Source organism: Vidua macroura, chromosome 3, assembly GCF_024509145.1.
Source record: "Vidua macroura isolate BioBank_ID:100142 chromosome 3, ASM2450914v1, whole genome shotgun sequence".
Taxonomy (NCBI): Eukaryota; Metazoa; Chordata; class Aves; order Passeriformes; family Viduidae; genus Vidua; species Vidua macroura.
Genome location: NC_071573.1, coordinates 95515955 through 95527007, shown reverse-complemented (window position 1 = coordinate 95527007; position 11053 = coordinate 95515955). Strand labels below are relative to the sequence as shown.

The following is an 11053-nucleotide window of genomic DNA, read 5'->3' as shown; positions in this document are numbered from 1 at the left end:
CTGCTACTTCTCAGCCCTCTGGACCCATCTGGTGTGGCGCTGCAGGTCTGAGCCGTTCCCACATTTCAGGGAGAGGTGGGGAGAAGCGACTCCCAGGGCACCAAAAACGGCAGCCCTGACCCCACCAGTCTCAGCTAGCGCCTGTGGACGAGTATTTGTGAAATTTGCCCTGAAACAGTTTAGGATTGTGAAAAGCAGTTTCTTGGAGGCCTGTGCCAGGGAAGGAGTTTAGAGAGAAACAAAAGGCTTCTGCCTCGTGCTGCCTTTGCTTAGAGAAGCAACTCTCTTAGCAGCCCTGCAAGAAAAAAAGCCATCCTTGAGTGTTCCTGACTCTAAGAGGACCCCCAGCATCCCCCACCTCTGCAAAACTGGAGCAAGACACTCCAATTCTGGTTTTGGCCCCTGGAACTTAAAGGAACAGTAACAATCTTGGGCAGATAGGCATGTGAAAGATATGGAATACAATATACATTTTTTGGGTTACCAGGACACAATGTGAGAAGCCTCCTATGAAAATGACCAAACAAAATAATTTCTAAAGCATTAGTCTGCTGAAAGTTAACTGTCAAGAACAACTCCATATATGACAGAACAGTCAACTCCACAGTCTGATGAGAAAATTCAGAGATGCATCTCTTGAACTTGCATGTAATCACAACCTTTGATCATAAGTCCTCTTGCGTTCTGTATTCCTTTCAAGGTTCCTTGATGCTGTAAGAAACACAAGCTATCACACAGTGCATTGGAGGATATGCTTTTACTTACATTACTGAAAGTTTAAAGAAAAGATTTGAATACCACGTGAAGAAATTATCAGCACTTTCCATATTGCCATGGTTTAACCCCAGACAGCAGCTAAGCCAACACAGCTGTTCACTCACTCCACCCCTGTGGGATAGGAAAGAGAATTGGAAGAGTAAAAGTAATAAAACTCATGGGTAGAGACAAAGACAGTTTAACAATTGACATTAAATAATAATAAGCAATAGCAACAACAAAAAACAACAATAATACTTATAATAATATAACAGAGATTAATAAAATCCAAGAAAAGCAGGGGATAAAAATGAAAACAATTTCACAGTATTAACCAACCTATGCCAATTCAGTCCCTGAGCAGCTCATCCCCCCACCAACCTTTTCCACTAGTTTTATTGCAGAACACAATGTCATATGGTGTGGAATATCTGTATGGTCAGTTGGGATCAGTTGTCTCAGGAGAGTCCCCTCCCAACTCCTTGTGAATGACCAGCCCACTCATTGGGTGAGGTCAGAAACAGAAAAGGCCTTGATGCTGTGTGAGCACTGCTCAGCAATCACAAAAACATCTCTGGATTATCAACAGGTTGTGCTGTTTTCAGCACAAATCCAAACCACAGCCACATACTAGCTATTGTGAAAGAAAGCAACGCTATCTCAGCCAAAATCAGCACATACATATGTGGCTTTTGGCCCCTTTTCTACTGCTCCTGTAGAAGCTATGCTGCCTACTGGAAGGCTCAGGACCAATGTGTATTTTTCAGTTCCATTGACTAATTGATTCATCCAGAAATGAGACACCAGAGCTTGAGGCCTTTCTCTCTCTGTGAGTCAGCTCTCCTCTCCCAGCAGACAGCTGGGATCAGATAGTGGGTGATCAGAAACACCAGAAGAAAACCTGCAGAATTTGGACAACCACACATTAGCAAACCTAGGGTCCTCAGGGAGAGTGTGATTACTAACTGCAATAAGATGAATGTGAAGCTGTTCCTAGCATCCTCCAGTGAAAAAGGTGCTAGGAAGAACACTTGTCTTTTGCATTAAGGAATATTTGTGCAAAATGTAGTGGCAGTCCGACCTAGTTCCTAAGAATTATGTTTTTTCATTCTTTGGCTGCAATGATTTCTGAAGAAATCCTAAATGAAGCTGCAGAGGTCAGCTTCAGCACAGAGGATAGGGAAAGTGCCTGGTACTACCAAGACATGCTACCACGTGAGTTTCAGCCTTGGAGGTTTGAACAAAAGGTAGCCTAAGATGCCGATCTCAAAAATTCTGATAGTCCTAGCATTCCCATCATTCCAAAGTCAGTGTTATCAGTGCCTTCTAGGTGACTCGGAATATGTCCATCAACAAAGATCCCTTTGGGGACAGCCCTGGCAATATCTATTTTGTGACTCCTTAATAGCCCTGATGTCCCTTGTCAGACAAAGTGGTGATGCACAAAAATTGTAGGTATCAAAAGATACTAAGGGAGGTAGGCATGGAGTGTTCATTTTATTGCTTTGCTAAAAGTCAGCATTTAAAACATGCCTAAAGTAGTCCTAAAGTATTTATGTTCTTTTAGTCTTGCTTTAAAAAAAATGGTAAAAAAATAATGCAAAGAAATACATACTTAGGACTGAAAAGACTTTTGGGGGAAGTTAAAATTGTGTTTCTGTTCAGAGTTTTCTTCATAATCATATATCTCTGACATTTCTTTAATTTCTCCTGTTATTATCTATATTAACAAAACTATGTGGTGATTTTATTCTATTCTTTATTACTCCAGTGCAAAAATCTGTGAACTGAGCTAAATAATTTAGTAATCTTTCCCTTTAAACTACTAGATATTAAAAGGACCAATGCAGCCAGGGATTTCTTTAATTACTTAATTCACCTACCTGAAAATATGATACAGTCAAGCAACAGGGCCACCATTTGAACACTCATCTAAATTATATCTGTTTATTTAAAGTGTTTTGCCACCAAGCAGTACAAAAAGCAGTGTGGTTCTGATTAAAACAACAACTTTTATCCTGGCAATCTTCCTCCTCTCCTAACATACTTCAATTATTTATTGAAGGGTTTTTCTCATGAGGTAAAAAATATACTAAAGTTAGCTGTATTTCTCCTTTCTCTCCCATATTTTCACCACTGATACTAAATAATGTAATTGCTGCAAGCACCAAAAATTGTAAAATCAGTGCGCAGCAGGGACTCAATCCATCCCTAAAGCTGGAGAGCATTGCAGCCCCAAAAGCTGTCAAAACACAAGTGAACAGCTTCAGTATTAGGAGAATTTTTGGCTGTTGCCCAGCTGTCTATTTTCATTCTGTGATCTTCGTATTCCTACTCCCCTTCCCTTAACAGTGGTTGGCACTGTAGACATGTCTTTATTGTGACTTAGTGGTTTTGTGGATGGTTTTGACAAGCACTGCCGGCTTAAGTACTCTTTATATGAGTTATAACAATAAATAAAAGGCCTTAGGTAACCTTTCCCCCTCTCCAGCGCTTATTATACATTGTTTTGGTGTAGACAGCATTAATTCTTTTAATTGTACCATCTTTTATCATCTTTATCATCTTTTTTAATATTTTACTGTGGTGCTGTTAGAGTTTTAGGAAAGATTGGTTTATCTACTTACAATATCTACTGACCTTATATCATAATGTCAGATCCCACATACGGTCTCCAGAAATTGCTGCAGTTAATTCACACACAGCCATTTGTTCACCAGAGCTGAGCACACATCTGGGATTTGGCACCCTCTTTGTGGAGTTTGCAGATGGTTGGTTCCATGTGGAATCCTCAAGCCTCTGAAAGAGGGGTCAGCTCACCTCCCACCTACTTCTGCCATTTGAGCCCTCTGAGGGACACAGAGGTCCTGTCTATTCATCTCTGTGCCTCTCCTGATGAAACTGCCTACCCTGAAAAGAAAATTGCAGGAGTCACAGACACAGAAGATCAAAGAAAGGGGCATGTGGCACTATCTAATGAAGAATACACCTGGCTAAAGGATAGGGAGCATGGATGCTGCTCCCTGCTACAAAAGTATTTCAGATCATTTTTTTCACCTGAAATGCAAAGGCATTCCTTGAAGTAGGACCCAAGTCCTGGGCATTCTGGTAGCAATTTGCAGCCACTAATCTACCAAAGCCATCTTGTTTATGCTTGCTGTCCTTTGGTCTCTCATCTTTAAGAAATGGAAGGAACATATTTATCATTTGAAAGTGAGAAAATGGAAGCTTTTTCTTGGCCTCTGGTGTTCTTTGATTATTTTTCTGATAAGAACTTGCCACCTACTAGGCCCCTCTAACATAAGTGCAAACAGCAATAGTCTCAGCAAGTGGAACAGTCCCAAGAATGTTGAGAAATGTGTTTGCTCTGCATCTGTGGGCATTCAAGAAACTAGTTAGGAAAAAACAAAGATTGAAAATGTTCAGCACTTCACAGCTGCTCACATTTCATAGTTCTTTTTCTTTAGTTTAAAAACACTTTCAGATATTTTTATTTACTCTTTTTTTCCCTTTAACAGAAGCAGCAATGGCAAACCTTCAGCAAATAATAATCAATTTATATTTTTTTAAAAAACAAGGCAATGGTGTGCAGCTCTGCAATATATGATTTCTATTTGTAATATATTTATGGCATATAATAGGTTAATTAAAGATTAATGTATTTCAGACATATGAAGAAGTTTAACTTTTCATTGTCCTTTTCCACAAATCTGTAATATCATACTAAATGATTGTGTATTTCAGTGTAGAAATTTGGCCTAGGATAACATGAATAGAAACATAAAGAAACATGAGAAATCAACAGGTTTGGATTGCCCTTCTATAACATGACAATATAGACAATCCACATAAAACTTTTACTTAAAGTTATCAATCTGGCATTTAAAAAAGTGAATATTTGTGTACAAAGGGGAAAGAAAAGTAACAAATGCGTGGCTGCTTTATCAGAATAGCACTTTACATCTTTTAAGAAGCTATCAGGCTATTACCTATGACTAATATATCAAGTTTCAATGCAGCTTTTATTCAAAGTTTAGTAGAGATAATAGTAACATAAAAGCTACCCTCTGGATCTTATAATTAAAAGGACAAGAGCCTGAGAGTCATAAGAAGGGAACCTAAAGTTAATTACTTGCTTATGTGCAGAATAAGAAGTCTATAATCTTAAGTAGTAGCCAATTTACAGGTTTGAATTCCTGAACACTAATGTATTAGGAGAATCATTTCTACTTCTGATAATTTCTTCATATAATTATGATTAGACTCTTAGCTGTAGTTTCATTTACTATGCCACTTCCCAACACGCCCCTTTTTCTATGATTTTGTTTACCAGAGCAAAGATTTCAGGCACTAATATTGTCTGAAAGCTTACAGTAAATCTAAACAGTAAATATGTTTTACAGTCAGTTGTAGCAGAAAATAAAAAGTAATAGTACTGCATATTTCTGAGGAGATGAAAAATCCAGTGGGGGTAAAGCATATTCTGAAATATTAGCTTTACTCTGTTTACTCTATGGGTAAAATTAAGGTTGAATTTAAAAATTCTGTTTTCTCCAGAAGTAATTTTCAGCTAAAGTTTGGTGTCTATAGCAATTTTCCAAATTTTCCAAGTTTTCTTTTCAGTGTCAATTCCTCTGGGAGATTAAGAGTCAAGAGGCGTAATGCTGTAGATGCAGAAGTAGAATACTTTTCCAAATTGCTCTTGAGGATTTTTTATTTCCTACTGTACGTCACATACAATGCTACTTCATTCCTATTGCAAATGAGAAATAGAGGGATGAAAATTTATTTGAAAAAATATTTCAGGAAGGAAGGAAGGAAAGAAGGAAAGAAGGAAAGAAGGAAAGAAGGATAAGCTTAATGACAGGTAACAAAGATAATCTAGTCAGAATCCAAAACTGGAGTAAATACTTTGCTTCTACATTCAAGAAAGATGAGCATATTGTACACAACAAGAAAAGATGGGATTGTGTAAACAGAAAGTATCACAGTTGAAGTGGGAACAAATTTTAAATAAAATGTATTTTAAATCAATTCTGAAAGTATAGACATGAAACCTGAGAGAGAAGGAAGGAAGGGAGAAGGTAGTAAACCATATTTCTGAAAGTGGTAAATAAGTTATGAAAAACTGCAAGTTTATCAATTTTCTATGACTAACAGGCAGGAGGCAAGATCTTGCTGTATTTTAATTATACCCTTAAAATTAATTCAGATAGAGAAAGGCCATATGCCTTTTACATAATCCTGAATAACAACAAAATAGAAACCTATTCATCTGTGTTTATCTGTAATCAGATGTACGGATATTTCAGCATGATTATTGTAACATAGATATGCTTGCTATGTCTTCCAGGAAGACTAGCTGAGCTTGCATTCTGTGACTTATATGCCTAAACTTTATTTCCTGCCAGTAGTAAAAAAATCTACAATAAGCATCACCTAATTTGCAGGACAAATTAAATCTAAGATACGTGTCTGTCCATGATGGTTACATGAGGAATACACTTTGAAAATTCTCATGTAAGTCTGAATGTCACCTTACACTGCCAGAAAATAAAAATATTAATTAAATAGTGCCAGTATGTTGAAGTCCCCCAGATCTGCTTGAATTCTGATTCAGTAAATATGCTATTTTTCCCTTCTGTTTTTAATTTCACTTCCCTAATTCTTATTTTTCTAAAATTTTATATACTATCTTATTATGTCTATTAATGTAATAGTTACATCTACCCAGCCACTCCACTTTCATTGTCATTTATTTTGTATTTGTAATACAAATTAGATTGTTCTCTGTGCTTTCTAAAATAAAGTGTTGCCATGGCATATAGTTCAAGATAAAATGCTGATACAATTATTGCTGCATAATATCTTGGATTAAAGTCAAATTAAATGAAATAATTTCCCAGAAGTGACAGAATAACTTGGTGGATCTGTGTGCAATACTAAGTAATTAGGGCATAATTGTAGAAAGCATGATGTCTAACACAGAAAAAATTCACATGATGGTGTGAAAATACAATTACTGAAATAACCTTTACTTTCCCTGAAATAAACTAAGACATAAAAAATATATTAACATATGGAGGTTATACTTTTAGGAATCATTTAATAGTTCACTCTTCTATAGATGCATCCACAATTAATCTCATTACACAACCATTGATGTCACAACCAGTAACAATGTCATTACCCAGAATTTGCATATGCAGAAGTCCTTTTGGGCTAAGCATGCTTTGCACAATGAAAAGACTGGACCTTTCAAATTCAATAGACCTACTACCTTATGGGACTGTGGCGAGGTCTTGATCATTCTTTATATCGTGGTTAGCAAGTAGTTATAATAGACTAACAAATAATTAATACCATTTTAATTAATGATGGAAGAGTAAGAATATCAGTAAGGACATCCCCTCTACTGTCTTAATCATACAGAAAGTGAATATTTGTTCTTCTAATAATGGTACATATTTTTATGGGTTTATATTTGTAATGAATATTGAAGACTTACAGCTGTTTACATAACTAATACAGACTGAAGAGAGAGGATTGATTTTATTCTATCAGAAGATCACTTAACAGTATTTGACAGACATGTAAAAATGTATCCACTGGAGTCACAGTAAAAGGCATTTTGATGTAGAATCTTAAAAATCATAAATTGAAGACCAGTTCTCACTGGGTTTATATCACATTTTGGAATAAAGATGGAATGGCTTTGTGTGGTATCAGAGAGGACATATTAGTTTTCAAAGTGAAAGAAGGTATTTAATCAGAGAAACATATTAACAATGACACAATTGCACTTCTTACATTCACTGATAAATAAAACCACTGAAAGGAAGCTTTCTTTTTAAAGAGAAAACATATATATGAAACCAATTAAAATTCACACGAATTTAGACGATTGCACTATGACATCAGAGTGAGTATAAAATTATCTTGGAATGATTTGCAATAGCATATTCTTGCTGCACTATGTCATAACGTCACTCATATTCATTCTGTCTTCCACAGGACAGGAGGAACATCTGGGTGAGTGTTACAGCCTTGCAGCTGCCTTACAAGTGCCTGCCTCCAAATCAGTCAGTACCTGTCTTAAATCAATACCTGTCCTAATCATGGCAGCCTGCCAGTTTATCACTCCAGAGTAACACACCTGTGGTGTGATATTTTCAGTGGTCCTGTGCCTCTCTTCATTAAGTACAGTTCCACTGCTGCTACTTACTGTTCATTGATAAGTACCTCTCCTTCATTTTTTTTTGGCACTCAGTTTTGCAACTCAGCAGGGTTCATTTCTCAGCAAGAGCAGTGGAAGGAGGTGTGAATCAGAAAGCGAAGGATAATTTCACTGCCCCATCATCACAGGATCAAGCAGGAATCAGTATAGTAGATAAAGTATACTGTCTTGGAGCAATCAATTTTGTGGTTCTGTAATGCAATGACAAATATGTGCTGTATATGCCCAATAATGTACTTTCTGGAAACACTACCACATTATTTTCTGCTTTAGTTTCCTTGATTCTAAAATTGGATTTATCTTACTGTCTGAATCACTGGGTCTGGATCTCCTTACGTATTTCTAAGAGTATGTAGTCCACTTGCATTTGGATATAAGGGTTTAGGTGAATCTTTTTAAAATCTTCTTTTATTCAGATTAGGATACAGAGCCAGAATACTCTCACAATTAATGTCTTTCCATTCTTAAATCTTGAATGTTATGTCAACCAACCTGATAGCCTTCTACAAAGAGATGGCTGGCTTCATGAACAATGGGAGAACAGCAGAGAAAATGCTGCCCTCCATGGCCTGGAGAACTTCTGGAGAAAGGTTCAGGAGGTGGAGATCTTATCAGTGTCTATAAATACATGATGAAGGGGAAAGGAGAAAAGAAGGACAGGCTCTTCTCAGTAACACCCAATGACAGAACATGGGACAAGGGGCACAAACTGAAACCCAGGACATTCTCTATGAATATAAGAAACCTTGTTACAGTGTGACAGTGGCACAACTTGTCTGGAGACACTGTGGAGTCTCCCTTCTTGGAAATGTTCAGAAAGAGACTGGACATGGTTCTGAGCATCCTGCTCTAAGCAGGGGGTCAGACTTAATGGTCTGCTGAGGCCCCTTCTAATCTCAGCACTTCTACAATTCTGTGTCCACCCCTTTCTTGCTCACTCACATCTTCTGTTGGTTTGTACTAAAGTCCATCAAAAGCAGTATAATTTTAGGAGACTTTTAGTATTCTCAGAATCAATTAAATAAAAATATTACTTACTAAACCAAATTCTCCAATTTATATGCTAAATACATACATCGAATAAGGCCACATGTATAACTGAGGGCATAAAAGGCCCCAGGTACTGCACATTATTTATGATGGAGTTCAAAAGCTTTTTGTATTTCATTTTTCCTTCATCATTTAAGCCAGAGTGCTACTACTGAAGGCAAACAGAATTATTTACAGTAGATGATCAGGAGAGGTAATTTTTTTAGGGTTATGATAAGAAAATAGTTTGATGGTTTGGGAATTCATCTCCCATGTCCTGCAAAGTATAGTACTGAAACAGGTTATAATGGATCTAGTTTATCTGGTGCAAATACTGTAAGATATTATTTCCCCTTCAGCTAACAAGAATTTGCTAATTATTATCATGGATGATTAAGTGTTTTGAAAGAACAGTGAGAAGGAAATTGCAGTGAAAAAAATCTTGTTAGAAACTTGCAGCAACACTTATTATTCCCATTAAATATGAATCATTTATTAAGAAAAGTGACTGTAAGTGATACACATGCATTCACAGATAACCCAGTGTGAGGCTTATGAAATTAATGGGAAATAGAGCAATCTTTGTAATGTCCTGTGTAATGGCTAGATTGCTGGTCCCTGCTAATATAGCATGAAGCACTTTGAAGTGTCATGGCCTTACCTCCTCGCCTCACTTCTTGTCACTGTACACCAAACTTGGTACCATGACCTGCGCAGAAGTACCCAAGATGTGTGTCTATTCCTTGATTAGGTACATGGTATAGAAAAAGCACAGTCAGACCTGGTTAAGAATGAAATTAGAATGAGTAAAAATTAAATCAGTTGCCCTGGAGACAAGCATAAATGCTAGTGAGTAAGGGTCATATCACAACAGACATTTGGGTGCCCTATCTTTTTATTTTAAAAAACAGGTATAAGGAACTTGAGTTTTAAAAAATTAAATTATTTATTCAAATCCTATTTTACTAATATTATTAAGAAGATCATAGAATCATAGAATGGTTTGGGTTGGAAGGGACCTTTAAAGGTCATCTTGTCCAATGGTACTGCAATGAGCAGGGACAGCTTCAGCTTGATCAGGTTGCTCAGAGCCCTGTCCAACTCTTGAATGTTTCCCAGGGATGGGGTATGTACATATGGATGTTCCGGGGAAATGGTAAATATATAGATTTTTCAAAGGATATACTATCAAATTACTCTCTCTGCATCTAACAGTCAGTGGCCATACATCTGCAATATTGAAGTTGCGTTTAAAAGAATTATCAATCTTTTAGATAAAATTATGAAGATGTTTTCCCTAGGTTTTCAAGCACCACATTGAGGTTTTCTCCTACAAAACACAGGCAAACATCGTGATATTTGCCAATTCTGTGGAGGGAAGCTTTTTATATGTTGAAACTGCTGGGCTGTTTCCTTGCCTTTAATCGCCTATTCTCTGTATAGTTCCTGAGTAGACCCAGTAACAGTCCTAAGGACTACTGTATCTTCTCACAAAATACTTATATTTTTTGATGAAAAAAAACCATGAAGAATACAAGGTAAAGCATAAAAAAGAAATAGCAAGACAATCTGACTTGAGCTCATTCCAGTGCTTGTTAGAGAAGTTATACTTGGTTCATTGAGTGTGTACATCAGTAGGAGGCTGTGGGTGCCCGGCCCTGGCAGCAGCAGCAGCGGCTCCGTGAGGGGAGGCCGGGGCTGCCCCAGCCGGACACAGCCGGTTCCAGCTGGACACAGCCGGTTCTAGCCAGACATAGCCGGTTCCAGCTGGACACAGTTCCAGCCGGACACAGCCAGTTCCAGCCAGACACAGCCGGTTCCAGCTGGACACAGCCAGTTCCAGCCGGACACAGCCAGTTCCAGCCAGACACAGCCGGTTCCAGCCGGACACAGCCGGTTCCAGCCATATCCAACTGCCCGCCACAGGGCACGGCTAGGCCATGGCTGGGCCACATCTGGGACGGGGGTATCTTGAGGATTATTTAACAAAGGGAAAAAAACACAGCACAGACAGTAAGGAGTGGGTTAAAA

At 37.7% G+C, this 11053-nt stretch overlaps 1 long non-coding RNA gene across 1 annotated transcript; it reads right to left on the bottom strand.

Annotated features, from left to right (window-relative positions):
• Positions 1-776: 776 nt before the first annotated feature.
• LOC128805538 (uncharacterized) lies at positions 777-10712 on the bottom strand. The gene is made up of 4 exons (XR_008436478.1): positions 10597-10712; positions 9684-9803; positions 3397-3666; positions 777-888 (listed from the first exon to the last, which is right to left on the bottom strand). It is a non-coding gene; the product is annotated as an uncharacterized LOC128805538 (long non-coding RNA).
• Positions 10713-11053: the final 341 nt, after the last annotated feature.